Here is a 24,795-nt window from a genome sequence, read left to right as displayed (position 1 = left end):
GAGAGGGTAGATGTGAGAATTCAAGTATTGGATATACAAAGAATTTGTTTCATCTCTTACACCAAGATGGTGTAAGAAGTAGGACTAAACCCCCTCCTCAGCTGAAATCCCATGTTGCTGGCACAACTATATCATGTCACCATCCACATATGGAGCTATCTGCTCCCATTCCTCATCAGTGATCACTGTGGAAGCCACACTGACAAGGGCCCAGCAAAACAAGGGCTCAGAGACTGGGTATGCAAGCTGCTCTTGCACCATGTATGAAGAGTACATGAATACACACATGCACAGGAGAGGAAGATGAATTAGTTCCAGTGGACAGACACTGCAGCAATTTTCCTAAAAGAGAAATACTTCTTTTTTCTTATTTTCTTTTTTTCTTTCTTTCTTTTTTTCCCTTTTTTTTTTTTTTTTTTAATTTAATAACTGGTAGGCATCTCCATGGTTACAGTTCACTGTCAGACATCTACCTTTAGCCTTCTGATGCAAATCCATTCAAACACTGGAAGCACCTCTAGCGCTTTCTAATTTTTCCTCCAGCTCCATGTATGCAGGGCTGTTTCAAGCAGGGAAGAGCAGCAGACACATCTCAGCCTTGCAGAACATGATGATAGCTGCTCCCATGGAGCTTTCATGCCCACAGACCCAAGCAAAATAAAGTCTGTTCTTTCCAGTGGCCCCAGACAACAGGTTTTGACCATTGGCTCAAATGGATATGATCCATTTAATCATGAGGCATTCAGCTACAACCCCATAGTGTGAAAAAGAAAAAAAAAGAAGAGAAGAAACAATGATCCATGAAGTTCAACATTTATGCTGCTGGTTCAAAAGCTGTTTTTTTCTGCTTCTCCATAGATACCCAACACTCAATACATAATGGAGCATTAGGCAGCTCCACCTCCTCCTAGTGAGATCTACTCGTTGGAAACTGTTATTAAGAAGCTTTTAGCTCCCCTCAATATTTGTGCTGTGATCTGCCATCCTCTTTACATGGGCCACTCAGAGGGAAGAGGGTTTTTTATTTAACTTAATAAATAATGCAGTCTTTTCCAAAAATGAAGCTTAGCTACTAATTAGCACATTTTGATTAATGCAAGCAATTTATGAAGATTATACTCACAGTGTTTAGTTCAACAAAACACTTAAACTCATGCCAAACTTCAAATTCATCTCTAGTAAAACATCTTAGGAACATAATTTCTTTCCTGTAGCAGAGCTGATACCAAGAAGCAAAAGCAAAACTCCCTCTTTTAAAGAACTCCACACTACAGGAATACTATTGATAGCAAGCAGTTTATGAGAAGATTTAAATTTATCTGTACAAAGAGATAACAAAAAGTTAACCAGCAAAATATTTTTTTTTTAACAATCACAGCTTGATATCACTCACTGCACTGCAGCCTAAGTTCTCAGCTGCACAAAATGGCATTGGGAGATAATGTGGAATACACGTAGCTGAAATCATGTATTGAATTCCTTTCATAAAAGTACAGCCTTGAGAAAATATTATGAATATTCCTGGACCCCAAAGCTTGTCTTTTCCATTTCTTGCACTCCTGAAGAATGTTTTACACTGTCAACAAAATGTGAACTGTCCTTCCTACTGCTCCTAAAATCTTTAGTTTTGACTACTTGTCTATAATACCTTCGGCATTTGTGTTACTAAGTAAAAATCCCAAAAGGCAGGCATTGACAAATTCATAACTTCATTCAAGCAATGACCCCTGCAGAAGAGAAAATATTTTAGTGTCATGATTAAGCTTCCCACCTAAATGTGTCTCTAGTTTATCCCAAGACCCAAAAAATTGGCATTCAGCACTGCTAACAGGCATACTGCCATACTGACAGATGTGTATGAGATTAAGCTGCCAAAAGATGGTATATGCTCTCTAATGTTCATTTCAATTGTTGCTTTCCCAGCCAGGAATATCATATCTGCAGCTTGTTCACAGAGTTTACACCTATGGCTAAGGGCATAAACCAGCACTAGCTCAGCTCTGAGCTATCTTCATTCAGAAAATTAATGTCTGTTGTCCCTGGCATGAGACATGATTTCAGAGATTTAGTGTTGGCTTTGTGTTTGAGTCTCCATCAATGGCTTCTGTTGACTTGTCTGGTAAAACCTATAGTATGTCAACAGAAGGTGTGAAGAAAGGTGTCCAGAAATATTAACATGAAATTGAGCTTTAAAGCAAATGTTGTTATTGATCCAAAGCTTTGAATGGTAGGTACAATGAAAAATCCTTAATATGCCATCAAATCACAAGGAACCACAGACAACCTTTTAGGATTGTATGGACTTCTTGAGATCATTTAGTTCAACCCCACTGCCTAAGAAGAGTCAATTAGAGAAGGTAGCCCAGAACCATGTCCTGGCAGCTTCTGACTGTCTCCACATTGTGTCTGGGCAAACTGCTCCAATGCTTGACCAGACTCACTCATTTCTTGTGCTCAGATGGAATTTCACGTTTCTTAATTTTGTCCATTGCTTCTTGTCCTGTTACTGAGAAGAGCCTGGCTTTCTCTTCTACATTGTCTTATATCAGTTATTTTTCATATTCATAATATCCTTGAGCCTTCCCTTCTCTAGGCTAAACAGTTCCAGCTTCTTCAGCTTTTCCTCACAGTAGAGATGCTCCAGTCCTGTCATCATCTTTGTGGCACTTCACTGGGTTCTCTCCAGAATATCCATGTCTCTCTTGTACCAAGGAGACCCGAACAGGAAGCAGAGCTTGGAATGTTTCCTCACCAGTTCTGAGTAAAAGGGAAAGATCACTTCCCATGACCAGCTGGCAACACTCCTGCTGATGCAGCCCAAGGTGCTGTTGGTTTTCTTTGCCATGGCTACTCAGTGCTGCCTCACAGACAGCTTGTTGTCCACCATGATCCCAAATTCCTTCTCTGCAGAGCTGCTTTCAAGTAGGTGGCCCTAACACACAGTGGTACACATTCTTCCACAGATGCAGAAATTTGCATTTCTCTCTGTTGAACTTCAAAAGGTTCCTGTCAGCCCATGTCTCCAGCGTATTGAGGTCCCTCCAGATCACAGCACAACTCTCTGCTGCATCATCCCTTCATCCCAGATTTGTTTCATATACTAACTTGCTCTCCCATCCTCCACATCACTGATGAAGATGTCACACAGCACTGGTCCCAGAACCATTCCCACTGGTACACCACTACTGCCTGGGCTCCCTAGGCCTGACCCCATTCAGCCAGGTTTCATATCTAACATCTGCATCTGCATGTTTCCAGGGAACGTTTTTAGAACCAGGTTCCTACACTCCACATAGAAATTTGTATAGTTGGAGGTTTTTCTGACTGCAGTATATGCATCTTCAGAATTTCAGCCTTACTACTGAGTACAAGCAATGCATAAAAACATGATTGTGCCAAGATGTATCTTTGTAGAAATAATTAATTTAATTCCTAGCTTGTAGTCATGCTAATTCTTGTTTTTTCTTCATATACAGTTGTGCCAAAGTAGGTGGTGGTAACAGGGTGTTATTTAACTTTTCATCCACACATGAGAGTAAGCTAGAGCAACCAGTTTCATCCCAGAGAATTTGGATTAGGCTGCCAAACACATGCAGAAGATTGTGAAATGTGATTTGTTAAAACAATTTCAGTAGAAAAAGATTAATTACATGCAAAATAAAATGTCTGATGGCTTCCACTAATTAAGTCTCAACCAAAGTGTTATTGTAGCTCCGATTAACTCATCTTTCACTTTCAAATTTAAATGGAAATAGATAATTTAGGTGAAATTTAAGAAAATAAAATTATTTTCACCAGGTGAATCACAGTTTAATTATAAGGATAATATGTACTCAGTAATGCTGCCATACATAGTGCTAATTTTTAAGTTACCCACCAAAATGTAAAATTTAATGCTGCTGTTCTATGCTTTGGCCATGGGTTGGATTTTTGGGTTTTCTTCCCTGAAGCTCAATTCATGAATGCTCTCTGAAACAACAGTTTTCAACTCTGTGCAGCTCTGGCTCACTAGTTTAATACTCTGCACTGCTTTTATAAGAATCCACATCAAAGTGGTAAGCTTCCTTCTGCTGCACCAGACAATAGAGTTGCTAAACGTTAACAATGCCCCCTGGGAAGAAAAGGAAAACACATTCCTAAACTCTTGTAAGTCAGACCAAAATTGTAACAGTCTCTGTATTTGAGGGTGGAATAACATCAAGGAAAACTATTGGAAAGGGACTTGTCAGATCCAAACACAAAATTCAAGTTATCAGGGTAAGAAAAAGTTTTATCTCTATTTGTTACAATTTCAAAGTAAATAGCCCCCCAGGGTTAAGAAAAGCAGTAACTTTCAAATGGAAGAAGACCCTGTATCTGGCAAGTGAGTGTATTCCTTTTTTTACTTTATATTCTGTAACCAATTTGTATACACAGTGTTATAAACACATTGATTTGTCCAATTGTATAGATCAAAGCAGTCAAAATAGTCCTCCACATAGGTTTGTAAAATGATAGCACATTGTAGAGTTATAGTGTTTCTTAAATGTAGCAAAAGAGACTTTGCAGTATTTTTTTTTTCTGCTATACATTTTACTGAATGAACAGCTCTTAAATTTGGAGGAAAACCTTACAAAAGACAAAGCTGCAAGAGAAGCCACAGATTCCCATAACCCTTTGTCCATCTCTAAGCTTTCAACCTTCTATTTCTTTTTTTTTTTTCTCAGATGAAGTGAAATGTATTAAACCCAGTTCGGTTTCTGCCTTTTAAAATACCAAAGGTGAAAAACAGGGAAGCTGTGGATAATATGGTAAGCAAAAAAAAAGCTCTGTGAGAAGGGAATCTTTGTTCTGTATCAGCCATTGCCAGAATAGAGAAGAAGGTGTTCAAAAGAGAAATGAGAGACTACATTTTCCTTTTAAATATAAGGGACAATAAGGTCTACAAAGGTGTATGTGTGGTATGTACATCTGCAGTGAAAAAGGTATTGTAACAGAGGCAGGGAATAGGGATGACGGTGGTTATGGTGATAGAACAAAGGCAGAATATTGCTCAAAGATACACACATCAGTGTCAGTTGATTAGACAATATCAAGAAAACACTTAGAAATGACATCTGAGGATAAAACATTATAGATATTTTGCTAACAGGTTAGCATTAATTAAGGCACTGCCTAGATTTTTGTTAAAATCCACTCTTCTGTGTTTGGCCACTACACTCATATTCATTTCCTGTCTCAAGGAAGGTCCCTTATTAGAGAAGACTCCCCATATGAATCTTTGTTTTGCAGCATTTGCTGCAGCCCCCTCCCCCATCAGCCTGACCTTTCCTGTTGTTGGTTGCTCACATTCACTGCTTTTGTTCTCCATTCTGCTCTTCAATGAACAATGGGTTCAATTACCACCAGAAGACCCCATCTAAAGGCACTTATTAAACTCTCTTCAATATTTCAGCTAAGATGGGTTCTGTTTTTTTGGCTATATGTGGATTTGCATAGATTTCCTATCACTTCTTGCAAGAACTTTGTATTCTCATATTGACTAAGCAGACAAAAAAATCAAGTCCTTTTTTTTCTCATGTACTTGCCTGTATTTCTTTTCCTTAGTAAAATGACCAAATCCTGTTCATATTAAATATCTGGCCTGCTATAATTGAAATAGTGCCTTTCTTAGTATTTAAATAGAGCTATAATTCTCCACTGGCAGAGAATTAGAATAATTCTAGGTCTTTAGCTGTGCTTAAACTTCCTTCCTTCCTTCCTACCAATTTTTATAAGTAATTAATAGTAATTAATATCAATATTGAAAATGGGGGGTATGATTGTATACCTAGGCTAGCAATTAAATAAAAGAGAAATGTTTTTCCTTGTCTTTGCAGCCTTTTTTTGAACCAAAAATACACAACCCCAGCAATTTAATCACTTTATTAGTGCTTCTAATTTTTTTTTGTAGGTCACAAGTTAGTGCATGGAACCTCACTACCTGTTTCTGAGAATTATATAATGATATGTGCATATTCTGGTTAGACTTTCTGTTCTCAAGTAGTTATTGAATTTGAACAACTTCTGCTGGAATTCAGATTAATTTTACAGTGATATATCATAATGGCTTTCTAGGATAAAACACTCAGTGTAAAAGGACCTCAGAGAATGTCTGTTATTGAGCATAAACAGGAATGGAATACATTCCTACCTCTTCCCTTTTATCTTCCCTTCTTCAAAACTGAGTATATAGCCACTTCTTTTTGAAAAGTCCTCTGGTTTATTTTCAAACATCCAAAAGGCATAAAATCAATGCCTAGAGAGTTTGTTTGACTACTCCCTTTGCGTGTTCAATACTTTAGTGGAATTCAGTGGATTGATAACACTTTTTTGTTTGAACATCCCTGCCGCCTCTTGGAATTTGTCAAAATTCAGTTCCTCGACACATAGCTCAACCAATGTCTGTTCACCCTTACTGAGCTCTTCATTACAGCACTTGTCAAAACACTGCACCACCTATCTATTACAGCATTCTGTGTAAATGTGTATTCTATTCATGTGATAATTATATTTTTGTCCTTTATCAAGCTTTTATATTTTTGATAGTCTTGCCTCCATTCAGTGGCATCCTCGTAGAATGACCTTACCTTATTAGGCTTTCATCTCCATCTGCTTTACCAAGCTAGGCAATGTTGTCGTTTGCATTGTTCCATCAGTCTCTTGGCATTTGTTTTATCTTGATCATATTCCTCAGCAGGAATCTGACTCCCATCCTGAACACATGCTGTTCTTACACTGTTGGCAGACAGTGTACATAATTAACCTTTTTGCCATTCAATTTTGCCCACAAAAACAGCTTCAGAAAGCATTTACTCTGCTTCCTTTTACACTTGCCCAGAGCACAGAAACCACGGCCTGGATCTCTCTGTTGACCTTCTCACACCGTGGTACCAGTCACACCGCAATAAACCAAAGTTTCATCCATCAGCCTGATCACAGAGGTTACATGGCCTTCATGAGGCACCCAGAATCCAGACAATGCCTAGTGTGAGTTTTATCCCTCTTTCTATTTTCAAACTTTAAGCAGAGAAGCAGCTGAGTAATTTTTGGCCAACTGTACCTTCCACAGGTATCCTTCTGCTTAACTACAGTGCAGTTTAGAGCGGACAATAAACCCTTCATCTGCTCAGCCATAGACCTATTAAGTAACATGTTTTTCTGCTCTTCCCCAGTGTTTCTACCTAATTAGATTCTGGAACTAAGGATGCAACATGGCTTTCCCTAAATAGAGTGTGATCTTCACATGGGATATTAAAGCAACACAGTTCTGCTGACACCACTTATGGCAGCTGAGAATCTGGCCTCTGATTCTTTATTGAGACATGAGTGTAATCACTGCCATTAATACCTTGCCAGGAGGCATTAATCCTTCTTTTACAGTTTATTGTTTTTGCAATTTTTTTCAATTGTCTTTGCTGCTGATTGGAAGAGGATGCTTGCATTACTGATTTCAATAAGGCTTAAAGGACTAAGAATGTAACAAAACAGGCTCACATGTGAACATGCTTCTGAATTTATAGTAAATTTGTTGGTTCATCTCAACTACATTTGGGAGGGTGAATTGGTCTGTAATTTGGGGTAATTCTGTGAGCCATTTTCTGCCATGCATAATTTTACCATCAGATAGTATTGTTCTATATGAAGGTAGAAAGCATCACACTCTTCTCCACTCATTTAACAGGCAAAAGTGAGCAAATGGGGAAAAAATCCAAGTGAAGCAATTTTTTTTTAACAGGTTATCACTCAATAAACAAGCTAACAGATGAATATTATCTAAGCACAAGTATTGTAGAGCAACAGAAATATGCTGCTGAGTAGAAAATAGTTGGTTTATGGAGAGAGTTGTATTTTGTGTTGTTCTGCAGCCCCTAGATTTAATTCTCTTTTTTTTCCTGCCTCTAATCTGACCTTCCCTCTGTGAAGCGTGGATAAGCCTCATGCTGCTTCTTTTGTTTTTTCTCTACTTTTCCTTTTCTTCCAATGAAACTGAGTATATAGCTTGATTTATCTTTATTACATGATCAGTTTTCAAGTGTAAGCACTTTTTTAATGCCTACCTTGTATCCGTACAGTGGCATTTTCAGTCTCAAACATATGAGATTGCACTTGCACTACTATGGTTATAGTGTGAAGTAGGAAACTGATGATGACAACTCCTAAGAGCAAGATAGGAAAACCTGAAGGCTTTCATGGAATCTGTTGTTCTCAGAAGAGGTGAAATATCTGAATTTACTCAGTTGGTATGAAAACAAGGTCCTGAGCATGCATATTTTCCTTCCCACATCCTACAGCACCCATGTTTAGAAAATGTGGCACACATTTTTAATGAAGACATGCATAAAAAGGCCAACAGTTTCAATCAGTTTGAGCTCTGGATCTCCCAAATTTCATCTATGACATGCAGATAGCTAACCAGAATCAGCAAACCAAATTTCACCACTGTGGACTACACCCAGTAATATCCAGCACAAACCACTGGTCACTGGGTACCTGGCTAAAGTACTAGGGAAAGCAATGTTACCTAGTCCACTTTCTTGAGGAATGCTGTGAATTCCTCTCAAAGCCAGTGAGGACTTTCACTTGTATTTAATTAATTTCTCGGTTTGGTGAAATGGGGCAAAAGTTCAATAATTCATCTGTAATTCAGCTGTTTGCAATATAAAATTGTGGAGAATTTTTCTAAAAATCATGTACACAGATAGATGCAACACAGCAAATGACACTTGCCTAATTCATCCTCTGTGTTCTCTGCTAGGAACACCGTGCCTCTCTCCTTTGATTTAGTGGAAATCAGCTTCAGTGACGTACAGTGAAGTGGAGACACCAGGTTCTTTCTTAAATTGGGGAAAATATGAGCCCCTTTACCTTTACATTTTATGGGCTGGTTGCTCTTTAGTGTTTGGCAAGACAAATAGAGTTACATACTGTGAGTGACTCAGAACAGAACTTCACTATCAATCACCTGCCTGACTCTGCACAAATTCTGTAGGGCATTCAGGACATTTTGCTGCCTATGAATATTTCAGACAAGATGAATCCCTAACAGCTTCTTGATGGATTAATACTGGAAAGCACGATTTTTTTCTTGTTTTATAGCAGTTTTTCAAAATACTATTGCCACTAAAGCTCTGCAGCAGCATGTGTCTTTAAATGAAGAAACTAACTCAGGGGAGTATCACTGACTCCCTTTATCACAAGTCATTTGAAGAAATTATATTTAATATATTAATATTGTATGAACTGCAGCAGCAGAAAATGGACAGTTATGGAGTTTGTTTTAGATTCTAAGTCTTTAATATGGCAGTAATGAAAGTGAACTACAGTGGATGCTTTAATAAAGCCACCTCCTAGTCAGAGTCATCCAAAGGTGCAGGCTATGGGCCTGGGTCTGTTGTAAACCTCCAAAGGTTCCCTGGTGCTACGGAAGAAGGATTACAAGAGAAAACAAGAGAAAACAAGAGAAAACAAGAGAAAACAAGAGAAAACAAGAGAAAACAAGAGAAAACAAGAGAAAACAAGAAAAAACAAGAGAAAACAAGAGAAAACAAGAGAAAACAAGAGAAAACTTCTTGACTATCTTTTCATAATGACAAGCCATCTTTCACTGCCAGAAGCTCTGGATAGTGACTATTGCATATAGAGAGATGATTCTATTAACTCCATCACACATGCTCATCATTCCAAAGAGCATATTATGGAGAATTGCTCTCTTAACACATTTAGCTGCCCAAAAGCCTCCAGTCACTACTGCAACAAGGCCACCAAAATGTTTAAGATACCTCTACCAGTAGTGATCTTACAATAGGAAATTACCTTTTTTTAATTGACATCTTCTTATTTGAGCACTAAGATGACAGCTTTGTTTTAAATACGTTTATTCTTTTCCTCCATGCATTCTTAAAGGACTTTTGCAAATACCAATGGAAGAGATTTATTCTGATTTGTGATTATTTTCTCACATTAGGGAAGTCATAACTACCTATTAAGTGCACAATTTTTATCAAAATAAAATTTAATTTGCATTTGATTAATTAAGTATATGTCCATCTAAGTACATAGAAGGCATTTATTAGTTGTCTATTTTTCTAATCAATCTACAAAAAAATACAGTTATCATAAACCACACATATGAAATCATAATACAGTCAACAGAGGATTCGACCTAATGTCCACCTTCAGCTAATCTTCTTGATTTTAGCTCATCTCCAGCCTTAATCTGTGCTTCCACCTCCTGTTAAACAGCTGCTACATGCCAGTCCAAGGACAGCTGCATTTCAATTAATGTGAAAAAATTCTTTTATCTCTCATGACTACTTCTCCAGGTTGTTGTGAGTATTAATTAAATTTTGCAGAAGACTTTGAGGTATTTTGATGCCTGCAAAGTGTCATTTATTACAACCTCATGGTATAAGCAGGTGTCTTCAGGCTTACACAAGTCCCAGATAAGGCCATACGTGCCTAAGCATTCTCGAACTTTGCAGTATTCACAAAAAGATGTGAAATTCAGAGGTCAGGCTTACTTTCAGTCAGAATCTGAGCTTTTTCAGAACAGAAAGAAGATATGCCAACTTTTCTCATTTCAGACTTTGTCAAATGACAGAATATTTTTCTTTATTAGCACAAATACTAAACATGATCTGACTAATATCACTGCACTACATCTGTTGTTGTAACAGATGTGAGTTTGCTAAGTTATTCTCTCATTTTGTTGTAGCAAGACTTAAAAGCCTAGCCCATTAGCGAGAATGGGGTAAATGATCGCACTTCATCATTTTCAGAGGGACTTATGGAATATGAAATAAGTTTCATGGCAGTAAAGCATCACAGTACTGCAGGATTGCTTGAAATTACATAGAAAAATGGACAGATATCTGCAAAGCATTTTGTTGAATTTTTGTAAATATATATTTATATATGTCTGCATGTATATACAGATGCAAATTCATGTTTACATTTTAATACAGAAATAGAAGAGTATTGTTTAACTTTTATTATTTGTACTCATGGCCCTGTATATGTCCTTACCAGACACATACTCATCCTGTGACAAATCAGGTTGGTATAACTGTTCTTTTTGTCTGCCAAGGATCTGGCCCTGCATGTGTGCATATATCTATGTCTATATACAAATACAGTTGATATAGATAGAGATACATCTACAGCTACATGTATGGAAATATATAAGGAAACCTGGAGTGAGAGCAGCTTTCCATTATAAAGTATTCTATATCCTTTTTCTATCTTCAGCCTCCTTGGATGCAACATGAAAATGACAAGAAAGCAAAGAGAGAATACTTGAGGGAAAAAAAATAAAAAAAGGAGTTTGCTTTGAAACAACTTAACATTAATCTTTAGTTGGGTTTATTTCTTTATTTATTGAACATGGTTTAAATCAAGGTTTGTCCTGCAATGGCTGGATTCTTCATAAAACTTCAGGCTATCTTCTCAATAAATGTTCCAGAACTGGTGCCCTCATGATGTATACCAGAGATGCCATGAACTGCTGGAAGTTGTACAGTGCTTCTGGACACAAAACCAGGCTTGTTATCCTTTCAGGAAAAATTCAGGTTTTTCAGATTTAAAGTGATAAAAGGTGTCAATTAAAGTTCTGGGCATCCTAACATATTTCTTGCAAAATTCTTGCAAAAATACAGTGAAATACTAACTTTCCCTTGGCACATGTTTAAAATGCTGAAACTAAGCCCAAATGGGTCACTGCTTTCAAGCTTACAGCCAAATGAGAAAAAATAGGATTGTGCAATGCTTTGAAGGCTTTCCTTTTAGAAAACTAAAAAATAATGCTTTAAGATCTGCTGTAAAAAATGGAGGGTTAGTTTTCAAAATCACTGTTTCGTTTTTAAGAAGTGCTGAATGTGCATCTTCTGCTTCTTTATGTAAAAATCTAATGATGGCTTCATCAATTTTACATTATTTTTACATAATATTTTTTCTTTCTTCCATGCACCACTCATTCACACAGGAAAGGGGAATGAGGCTAACAGACACAGCTAAAGTATCTTAGTGCATCCCAATTTCCATGAGCACAATTTTGCAACCTAACTAATTTTAAATAATTTTCTCCATAGTCTTATGTGTTCCAAAGCATAAATGTCTCTCATGACTTGCTCCTGTCTCCTCAGGGAGCACCAGCCCTCGCTGTGCCCTGGCAAAAGGGTATTGATAGCTGTGAAACTGGGATGGATGCCACTGGCAAAAAATCATGCTGAGCTTTAAAGGTCATCAGGGAAGAATTGCATTCAGATTCTCTTATTTGATAATCAAGCAAAATTACTTGTATTTGAGTAATTAAGGTACTTTTCAGTTAAATCTGTTACCTTTGTTCAACTCAGATTCCCATGGAACTCAATGAAAATATGGAGATTTTCAATAAATATGGCCAAAGAAAGGAAAGGGGAAAAAACTGTTATTAATAACAAATTATAATCAACACTTTAATGTGAAGATAAGGAAATTAGTAAACACCTTCAGACTACTAGAAAAGAAATAAATATTTTAGACAGGTATGCATCAATTTTCAAGATGCAGACTATAATCTACCAGGTGTAAATGTGAAATGACCCACAATTTCCTAAAAATAGTAGCTATCCTTGTCTTGCTACAACAAAATGAGATAATAGCTTGGCAAACTAAATTAGAACATACTTCATGCCTCATAATATATTTTCTAATATTTTACAATGTAAATATATGAATACATATCCTTAGTTGTAGTGTTGAAGGTGTGAAATTATTCCTCTATTCACACATGGTTTTGATTGTTGGGGATTTAGAATATCCTGAAGCTTAGCTGGGAAAAAAATTGCTACAGTTGAATATATTACTGTTGAAGTAATTTTTCAACTGAAGTTGAAGTAATCCATACAGAACAAGAATAAAGTAAAATACATTTTTACAAAATTTACCACGTGAAAATAAACAATGATTTTTAAAATATTGTTTTGGGGATTCGATGGATTTTCAAGAAACCTTTGTTTCTGACACTAAACATGGTAGAGTGTTTCAGTTCTCATAGCCTCTGAGCCTCCTTCGCATTGCAAATTCCCTATAATAACAAGATTATTTTGTTTACAAAACCACAGTATTGCAAAACATTTGCATCACTAATGTAATTAAGTACTTGTGCACATGCTAATGTGTTCTACCTAATCTTAGGTTCGCAAATTTTCAATTCTGTGTAAGGGATAGAATTATAATTTTTTTCCTTTCAGTAAATGCTTTGGGGTTTAATGACAAAAATTAACTGGATAGCATTAGTATATTCCAAGAGACAAAGAAAACTATGCTGCAGGAAATTATCCTGCCACAAACAAACAAAAAATTTTCCCATGTAAATTTTGTGACTAATGTTAAGCATGCATTGAGCTTTTAAGCAATTAAAATGTTGTGTTATGTTCAACCGTCATTTCATGCCCTGAACCCAGATAAAGAGAATAACTGCTGATCCAATAGTCCTAATCCAAAACTGACTGATGTCACTGGAAGCATTGTACTTATCTGGCATCCTAGGAAAGTGTAAGGAGCTCTCTAAATGCATAGGCTAAAATGTAATTCCATTGGAAATGTTTTTCTTGTGCCTTCTGTTAAAGCAAATTACTTTTAGTCATCTGTGCTACACCCTAAGGTGGAATACCTACTCATTGTTATATTAAAAGCTCATGAGTCCTAAATAGATCTTTCATTAATTACCACCTAAGAAAACAATTGGCCTGAGCCAGAGAAAACGCAGATTAATTATCACTGTTCAGTCACTCGTAGGACTGGATCCTCAATCTCAGTGTGGCTACATAATACATTGCTAATGAGGCTTAATTAGAAAACAACCTCTCATACTCTAAATAATTTCTTTTATCACATTTATTACAAAATAAACCCTGTTTCTTTGGTTTTCAGACTAAGTCCTTTCCATATTTTTACCTATGAAAATCCTAAACCACCCATTTGTTTCAGCACATTTATCTACATGTAACACTTAAAATAGCTGTCATTTACCACACACAGTCATTAAGAAGAAATTGATTACTTGTCCATATCTTCTTTGTCTTATAATCAAGAATTTCTAGAGTAGGGACAGCAGTCATATAACTAAAACATGATGAGCATATTAGCAGAAATTAGCAGAAGGGAGAAGTCTCAATTCTTTCATTATTGCCAAGATTTAATCCATGCAAGGAGTGGAGAAACAGGATTTAAAGAACAATAAGCAAAACTTCAGGCCACCTCTAGTATTTCTTGTTCAACCACCTGACCAGAATTAAATCCCAGCTGGGCTCCTTCCCCAGTGCTCAGCCCACCTGGGCTGGAGATGGAATGACTGGACTTACATCTCTTGGATATGCTAACAGTACCTGAGTAGCCAGAAGGTAACTTGGAAAGCCTATTTTCTCATGGACTTACAGTCTTTTATTCATGCATTTACAGTGACAATTATTGCCACATTCACTGTTTCTGAAGAATTTTAGTGCCAGGTCCTGGCAAGGGAGCTCCTAATGATTTAGTGCTTCTGAAGATGAAAAGGTTATCTAATAGTTAAATTTAGAGACTCAATATTAAAAAGCCATATTCATAAGAATTTTTGAATACTCTCAATGTCCTGAACATAACATTGACCTTCCATTAGTTGCTAGAAGTGAACACTTTGTGAACAGTTTTTTTTCCTGGTGTGTTTGCTTGCTCTTGGTACAAAGCCTCAAATCCACATTCAGATGTCATTCATGAACCAGAATAGTCTCCTAATTACTGAATACTCATTAATTGAATCTATTTTGCTCCTTGTGGTTAAAATGGTACCTGATTCAGGTGCAAAACCACTACCACTTTAGTTGTGCAATTGGCTAAATTTCTAGAATGAGTATTAGCAATGTACATGACTGGACCATGTTCCATTTATTAGTAATTACTTTAATCTCCAGCAATAGATCATAACATCCCTACTGACTGTTAGAAAAGGTGACTACTCTACTACTACTACTACTACTATTATTATTATTATTATTATTATTATTATTATTATTATTATTATTGCTTAATAAGTGACTAACAGCCGAAAGGGGGTTAAATCCTGCCACACACTGGAGTGGCTTTACTTACAAACACTTGGCTTTATAATCTCAGCATTGTTGTCTTAACATCTTTTTTTTTTTTCTTCCTGTAGAGTTTTATAATGAAGACTCTTATTGAATATTTACAGCTTGTCATATCCACTTAGAGCGTAATTCAGGCCACAGCTATATTCTTCACGTTCTAGAAGTGGAAGATAAGTACTTAAGGTTCAGTAAAGGCAAAGCATTATAAAACTGTCACTTTTAAGAAGTCTATATGAAAAGAAAAAATTTCAATATAATTTATATATTAGTAAAAACTGCTGTCATAAAATATGTATCTATTCTCATTATCTTAGTTTAAATTTAAAAAAATATATATAATAAAATTATTTATTACCAAAGTAGAAAAATAACCCTCAAATAAGACCCAAAAACATACTACTACGTCAACATCAGCATTTCACTGTTCCACTTCCCCATGCAGTGATGTTAATAAAGAGTAGATTTGTGTTCATAAAATGAAGTTCAGTATTTCTTTAGTTTCTCTATTGAATGCAGTTAACAATCAGTGCCAAATTAAGATAAGCTTCCAGCCTGGCTTTTTCCTTTGATTGCTGGAAACCAAGTCTCATCGTTATCTTTTACTGCTTCACACTATTCACCACAGCAGCAATTTTCCTGTTTGAATCGTCACAAAAGCCATATCAAAAAAATGTCATGAAAATTTGTAATGTTTCCAAAATGAAACTACAGTGCCCAGTGCATATTTGCTCTCCTCCCTCCTGTTGTTTTTGCTTACACTCTTCCCCATCACCCATGACTTTGGCAACCTGGTGAATGGGATCTCAGAAGCTCTTCAGGTTTCTGCCACAGCCCTTGGAAAGGTTTTCATACCCCTGTATGGATGTTAGCTTTGGAGCAGGCTGCAGGCCCATGGCCTCTCAGTCCTGCCTGAGAAGCTAGCCTGGGAAATTCATAGGAGGATTTCAAAACAATCCTCAGAGACAGAAAACAACTGCCAGGTGCTGTTTGTCTGTCCTCTTGTTTTCCTTGCAGGAGGGAGTCAGGGGGGTGGTGAGCCACCCTGACCAATGATGGTGATGTAGCACTTTGCTAACCAATAAGAGTTGCCTTTCTGTACTTTCCACGTACCAGTCCATAAAACAGGCCTGAAGTAATAAACCAGAGAATTCTCCTGTTGTGACTCCCTTGAGAGTCCATGTCGTTCTTTATCGCCGTTCCAAATCGGAACGATACCCCTGCAGAAAGGAAAAGATCTGTAACTACAGCAGAGAAAAACAGCAGTTTCAGACTTGATCTTGGAGGAAGGAGAGAGGAGCCCAGAGAAAACGAAAGGCCACGTAGGAAAGCCCTTGCACAGACACAGAGTGGGAGAAGCGTGCGCACACCGAGCGTGGCTGGTGTGGGCTGACCCTACACCGAGCCTGGGAGTCTACACGAACAGCAACACGATGGGCGCTGAAAAGAACAAATCCCCCTAATTAATGCTCTTTGCCTTAAATTTTTCGAGAACAGAAAAATATTAAGGAAATGTAGATCACTTGCTTTATGCATCAGCTGTTATGTATGGTTTTCATTATTAACTGCAGCTTGAAATTCCTGTGTCAGCCTCTTCAGGATTGTCTCTGCCTTTTAGAGAAAGAAAAAGCGATGCTAGCTGTAAAAAAAACTTTGGTTATTCAGAAATCCATGCAGAAGTTGATTTATTTTTAATAGAACTGCTGTACTTTAGGTTTAAATCATATTAATGTAAAAGCATGTTTCCTAGCCCATTAAAGCTTAAATTGTGCAGATTAATATACTACATCTACTGCTGCTCTATTTTGGAACACAACCAAATTGAAAATGCAGTTCAGTCTGAAGCAAACATATTTTTATTATTATCTTTGATATAACTGGTCTTACTACAAACCATATATATTGCCAGTGTAATTTGAGGCAATTGAAACAAATGAGAGTATAGTTATGCCAGATAAAATATAAGACCATTTCATTTCCTCTGTGAAATGTCAAAGTTTATGATTCTGATGTCTTAGAAAAGAATAGAGTTGAGATAACCACAACCCACACACAGGTTTCATTTGTGGATTGCAGACACTTCTTGATCTGTACCAACAGATTACAGTAGTATGTTTTTAGAGAGCTCATCATTTATATAAGAAGACAAGAGTTGAAATGAAAATGTGTAGATGAAAACAGCCTTCATAAAGTGAAAGAAGCCCAAGATAGCTGTAAGGTGACATAACATCTATCAGTGAAATGGAACAGCTGTCTTAGGCAAGACAGATAAAAGTAAATGACTTCAAAGCAGAGGAGGAAAGTCAGGAAGAACCCTGGATTCCTCAATCCAAAGAGATATCCATAATGGAGAAGAAGGTTTGAGTATTAAACATAGGATTTTAAAACAATTCCACATCTGGCAGCTGCAGGACAAGTATTGGAGCAGATTGTACATTATTGTGGATTCAGTATGGTAATTTTTGTCATTCTTTATGGGTTTGGCATGCATATGACAAATCAGATTTATTAGAGAGAACTTTGAAATTTTTAAAGCATCACTCAATCACATTTCAAAAGTCTGTGAAACTGTTTTCACCTAAAAAATCCCTCTGCTGGAGACTGAGCAATATGAAAAAGATATTCATTATCTGTCTAAAACAACATAAGTCATTATGAAAATTTGAAAATTACTGCTGAAATTTGAAATGTTTAAATACTACAGAGTTGTAAATATTGGCATTCCAATTAAATGAAAATTAGTGCCTGTTTCCTGAGAGTTTCCCTTGAAATTAAGCAAGTGAACAAGAACTAATGCAGTCTATCCTAGAAGGAAATACAATTTTTACTACCCTGTAGCTGATCAAGCAAAATATTCCTGTTTCAAAGATAATGTCATTAGAGTTGATTGGAATGATGAGTTTTGATTGAGCAAAAAATTGCCTTACACCAAAGTTAATGATCTGTTCTGAAGGAATAAAGGAAATAGGTTTAAAATTGTTATAGGGTGTTGGGTGCTATTTTTAGGTAAAGTGAAAACTGCACTTACAACCATGTTTTACATTTCTCATTATGTGAAGTCGTGATTCCCTGCATTTGCATGTGAACTTACATTTCTGACAAAGTTCTGAACACCCACTGATGAACAGGTCCATCATAGCATGTATAAATAAAAATGAAGGTGCTTGAACTCTGCATAACAGTGAGAGAAATACAATTAGAACTGCTGTGTAAAGCCCCAGGAGGAGTCTGATTGTGAGGTAATAACAGAAGTATTTTTCCTGTAAACAGGCTACCAGATCATGGAAACAGTAGTTAAAGGTGAAAGATTTTGTTTACTCTGCTCTTGCATTTGTGCTGGAGGTGCATTTTGCCAATTAAATCTGCTCACCAGCTATTCATCAATACAAACGTGATTTGCAATGTTCATGTGGTGTGATATACTCATAAAAAGGAAATTTACTAAAGCAACTCCAAGAAAAAGTACTTTAAAAGCAAGCTGCTCTAGTAGCATAGCCCATTTTGCTAAACACTGTCTTGCATATGAAGAAATTATTATTTAAGACAACTGACATAGCAGTAGAAAATGGTGTCTATAAACCAAAGGTGCTTATGGACTTGCACCTGCTAGTCCTGTGACATTGCCAGAGAGGCTCAAGGGGCTTCATCTGTGAGACTGGCACCAGACAATTCCTGGGTGTTTTTCCAATCTCCACCCTTGACTGACTCTTCACTTGTCTGAGGAAGATGGTGATGATGATGATCATTAAAACAACTGTTCAAAAGAAGGCATCAAGAGAGCTCACTGAGAAAGGTTTACTTCAGGCAGTATGTTTGATAGAACAAGCAGCTGCTCTGCCTCCATGCCGCCAGAGTCCAAAAATCCTGTTGGCAATCCTGCTGATGCTCCTCCAGCCTTAGCATCTTCTGTGAGGAATACTGTCTCCATCAGATAAAAGACTTTATATTTGCCATCATGTTTTCTGCTAATGTCTTTGATATCCTGAAGGACAATTCATTGTTTTAGTGCATGATGTAGTGCAATTCATCATGCAGCAAGAACAATGCTAATCCCCTTTCCTGTTTGCATCAGCCATCACTCTCCAGCCTCTATTGTATCTGAATCAATCTGAGCTCATTTATATTAATCATGAGGGTTTTTATAGAAAAAAGCCAGTTTCAAATTGTATGCATAGGTACCATACAGATGAGAAATAGAGAGTATTAGAGAAGAAAAAAAGAGGAAATTAAAAGTGTGGTTTATTTTTTATGTTTATAAAGCAAACAAAAAGGTTAAGCAAACAACATATAAACAGATATAACAGAAAAATAATATTCAGGAAATAGAACATGAAAATGCAGATAAGCTCATTTAAAGGAGATTGAAGAAGAACTCTCAAACTGCCAGAACTCTTCAAATTCCCTTACAATTTGCACTCCTGAAGAGCTACAACACTACCACAATGCAGATACCTTCTCAAAGGTATCGTGTCTCAGCTACAGCTCTGTACCAGGTTGAATGCTTTTCACTGAGATTTACCAATCTCCTCTCCTAAATATGCAAGCTGACATTTATTTATTGTCATTTCCATTATTAAGGCTTTCTTAAGTTGTGCATCAGCGCTAGGATGAATGCAGCATGCTGTTACTTGTAAAAAAGATTGGCTTTGACTCCAGTTTATAGTTAAGCCTAAATAGAATGATTCTTGCTTTTATTTGTTACAAAATGCATGTCTTTGTTATAAAATGCATGTCTTTGTTATAAAATTGTGCCTAATTTTTGTAAAATAATTTTACATCCAAAATAGTAACATTGAAGCTGGATGTACCATCAGAATCAAACTATATTCTTAAGTAATTCTCCAGTTCATAGCTATTATGCATTTCCATGGACATAATATGTCACAAGCCAGTGTATTTTAAAGCTGACAGTACAAAATATCCCTCCATAATATCTCATAGTAATATTTCTCAAGGAGTAGGACAAAACCCGGGTGAAAAGATGCTATGTCATTTAAAATTTGCTAAATCAGGATTCTTATTTTTCTCTTTAGCTTTAATGTTTATTAACCTGCCAACTTGAATGCAATTTCCATATTTCTACTAATGATTAAGAAATTTTCTTTTCTAGTCATAAATCTTAGAATTTAATAGCTCATACAAAGCAGTTTCAGACAAATAAAGGAGTAATCCAAAAGTACATTTAAGCTACAACCATACTTTTTACATTATCAGTCCTGCTCCAAATGATCAGTTACCCCAGAGTATTCATAAAATTCTATGTAAGGTTAATGTCCATTAGATAATAGGTAACTAATGGGGGTACATAAGCAATCTTGATACCCAGGTAATAGTTATCAGAAATCTAGTCTAATGTACAGCAGATTAACATTAAAATAACTTCAAAGAACAGAAGAAAGAAAAGGTACTACTTAAGTCATTGGCTCATGTTTTAGTAACCAAATCTGGTTGTGGTGTCACTTTGAGTGCCATGAAGATACCTTGATTTTTTGGGGTGTTTTTTACTAAATGGTCACGAGATACAGGTACTTCAAACATATTAAAATCTTAAATTTTTACCTGCTAATGCTCCAGTACATGATGCAAGTAAGATAAGGACTCAGACTGGGTAAACAACCAGAACTCATTCATACTGAAAAATTCCTGGTACTGCAAGGACTGTATTTTTGTGTAAACTACTTCATAAATTTTTCATTGTTTGTTTGCTTTTGGTGGTTGTTAATACCAAAAAGTAAATAAGAGGCTGTTTCATAACAGTGGTATGTGTGAGCCTGAAGAAATTACATTGTCAACTGCCCTCAAAATGAGGTAAATAAGAGTGATGTCACCAACAGTGTGATTACACTGGACTTCATCTTAGGTTGAAAGTTTCAAGAAAACAGTAATAAAGGCATTTAAGATGCAGGTATAGCCTCATCTACAGGTTTCCAGGCATGACTTGTGGTAGGCAGGAGACAGTCAAGTCATGCCCTGTACTTCTTCATAAAACCAAAAAATCATAAATGTTCAGGTAAAAAAATGCCTAGTCTGAAAGGTATCAGTATTGATAGGAATTATTGAACACACAGGCAAACCATTAGATTATCACAAGATATGAGAAAGTCTTTAAAGGATTCATCCATCTGAAACAGGGTCAGAAAAATATTGCTGAAGACATACTTTTTGAGCTGGATATATGTTCTGCAATATGATTTATGGAATAGGAATTCCATCATCCTCTTTATTGTTCTGTTAGCTAAAAAAAAGTACTTTGAAATGGCAGTTTTCTTCTAAAATTAAGATTTATTGGAGAGATAATCAGAAAGATTAGACTTGTCAATGTCTGCTGGATATATGGTCTAAGCAACTCATTTTTCATTTTGCTAAACAATGCTTTAAGCTTATAACAAGTTTTCTAAAAAACACCCTTCTTTACATGAAGCCTTATTTCAGTAACTTTTTTTAAGAGAATAATGAGGCAACCACCAGGTTTCTAAGCCATCAGAAGCAATCCAAGACACTTAAGTGTTCCTATATTTCTTTCAGAATTATAACATGAAAACTTTGTTCTTATTCAATTTTATCTCTACTTATTCCTTTATTCAATAGCTTTATGCAAATATATATATAAGAAGCCTTGATAAAATTACATGCTGTATTTTTCAAGTAGGATGAAATTCTACTGGTATCCCCACTGTTTGATGCATTGTATTAATTAATAAGTCTTGTCACATTGTAGCAGCCCTGAAACACGACAGGAAAGTAAATTCCTCATTGTAATTAGTGGAAGGGTATTTACATATTTATCCCATTTTTTTCTCTCATGTAGAAATATATTAGTGCTTTATATGATTTTTTTAGTTTACAACTTGCACATAGTGTTTCTGCCTGAATATCAGATAAAAGGAAGGCTTGGTCTTTTAAAGGAAATCTCTTTTCTCACTTAACAGCCATTCATCATCTAAGCCTAGGGCCTCCTGAAAGCTGCTGCAAAGAAAAGGGTGAATGTTCTGTTTTTTCACTTGCTTTCTGGCTGTCATTTTTTTATTAGCAGCACTACGGGGGACCAATTATATCAAGAATAAACAAGATATCTATTTGGGTTTTTCATTATTTGACTGCTGCAGTTCCTTTTCCTCCATTTGAGATTTTCAGCAGAAAACACTCCATGGTTTTGCCTATAAACAGGATTTGGGGAGCCTGCTTAGGGTAATAGTATTCACTGGTGCAGAATAAACACAATCATAATGTTAAAATTATTAAAATGTCTCTGGGTTTGTGTCTGCACAACTGCAAGCTTCAGTGTGAATTTCAGTCTGGCTGCACCTTACGCTGCCTTTAAAAGAATAATAGCGATGCTGCCTTGTTTCAAAAACTTTGCCAGAAAAGAACAGCTTTAGGCAGTGGTCCCCTGCAGAGCATTCAGGAGATGTACTTGAGTTAAATAATAGCTGTGCCCATTTGTGTAGGTCAATGCTGTCAAATTTACAACTTCTGTCAAAGGCAAGGCCAAGTTTTGGCTTTGCTGGCCCATATGACTTATGACTTACCTTGTATATCCTTATGGCTTTACAGTATTTGTCCTACTATAACAACCTTGGCAAAGAAGAAAATCACACAATGCACTCAGACAAAAAAAAGGAGTTTATGCCCCATTAAGCCACTGGCTAGTGACTGGACATGAATGTTTGGAGAATGGACCACAAAAATGAGTTGTTTGTTCCTTTGACACTCAAAATACACACTGGATGCAGTCCCAAGGTTTGCTCTTGCCAGATATGTTCTTTATGATTGTGCTTTCAGACAAAATTTTGTGTTAAAGCTCAAATATGTAATACCATACAGACAAGAACTGAAAATGAGGGCAACTACTCACACATCTATTCACACTAATTAACACTTACAAGATATGTGAGAGCCTTGGAGTAAAACTCTTCATTCGTACTTTCATCTTTACTTTTCTTTTTCTATTAAGTTTTCCTGCTTTTAATGCATATAGGCTCCCTGAGTTCATTTGTCTCAGAGCTGCCCTATGTTTCTCTAAGTCTGTGAAATACCTTCCTTGCCTCCACATGTGGATTTCTTCTAGAAGACCAAAAAATCCACCAGCCTACTTATCATCTGAGTATTAAAAGACAATGACAACATTCATATTAAATGTCAATAACAATATGAGCAGTAGGATAAATTACTGTCCTCGTTAAATGTAATTTCTTATCCCTCATATGTATTTTATATAGATTATAAATCTTCTGGGCATGAACCCTTCCTCTATCTGAAAAAGAGTGCAGAGTTTTAGCTGCACATTTTGGATAAATGTAGGGCAGGGACAACAGTGAGGATGGGGATGTGGATGAGGTCTGCACATCACATTTTTTGAGTATAACTTGAGAACTGATGGTTTTGTTATGGTGTGTATATCAGACTGGATATATGTACACACAGAGTTGGATGCCAGAATCCGAGCTAAAAACTGTGCAGGGAGTGATCATATAATACCTCATCCTTGAGGTATTTTGGCATATTTAGCTGCTATTGAACTCTGCACTTGCTTGAAAATACCTGTTTCTTTCCAATGCATTTTAGACTATTAAAATAATATTTTTTCATAGAAGCTTCAATGCAAAGAAGCATTTCTATATTATTTCTTTTTTGTGAAGTAGACTTCACATTTATATTGCACAATCTCTACAATCTCTATACTTGAAAAACATGAAGGAATACAATGATTCTGTTTCAAATCCATTTGAAATCCAATCCAGCATTTAATTTTACCCAATAGCACTGCCTAAGTTTATGAGTGGACTTAGGGAGTTAAAAAATGCCTGATCATTTTACTACACATTTGTTAAGTCTTCTCACTGACTACTTGAAAGGAGATTGTAGCAAGGTGGGTGTCTAATTCCAGATCTAAATTGAACTTTTCCCTGATGTTTTTCATTATTTCTGTAAAGAAGGATCAAAAGCTCTGAGCTTTTTTGAGAATGACATTCTGGGGTCCTTCATCCTGAAAGATGTCACATTGGGTATGTTTATAATGTACTTAGAGAGAAGACCTCTGTACAAAACATTAATCAGTAAATTCCCTGAACAATGACAACAAAAAATCTCTATTTGTAGGTTGGGCAGAAAGTAAACATTGATATTTTGGTAAAGGAATTAAAATAATCAAAAATCAATCATTTCTGTACTACTTCGACATGGAACAGAACACTTGGTAGCAATGATCCATTGGAATACAATAAAGAACATTTTGCTGATGTAAGGAACTCTTTTTCTCTAACAAAACTCTTCAAAATATATTGGACTGATGCCTCACAGATTTTATCATGACTCAGTTAGAATCAGGGGTCTGCAGGAAAACAGCTAATAGATTATGAGCAGCCTAATGGTACACCTGAAATTCCTGAAAGCTGAATCAGTGACCAGTGACTCCAGGTAAAGCCCCATTGGGACAGAAACTGTGAAATATCAATCTATTTTCCACAATATAACAATTTCCACACAGCAATGTGTTCTTATTACTATTCCTACCTTAAAATCCAAATCTAGTAGACTCTCCCCAGTGCTGAGAAGCAATTTTTTATTCTTACAGTGTTTAAGAAGTATTATCATGCTTGATTCAATTTAAACTGTACTTAAATAAATAAAATCCATCTGGTAATGGATTGTGCTTGTTTTTTTCTAATCAACT

Source organism: Cyanistes caeruleus, chromosome 1, assembly GCF_971803275.1.
Source record: "Cyanistes caeruleus chromosome 1, bCyaCae1.hap1.1, whole genome shotgun sequence".
Classification (NCBI taxonomy): domain Eukaryota; kingdom Metazoa; phylum Chordata; class Aves; order Passeriformes; family Paridae; genus Cyanistes; species Cyanistes caeruleus.
Note: the sequence above shows the minus strand (reverse complement) of the source record.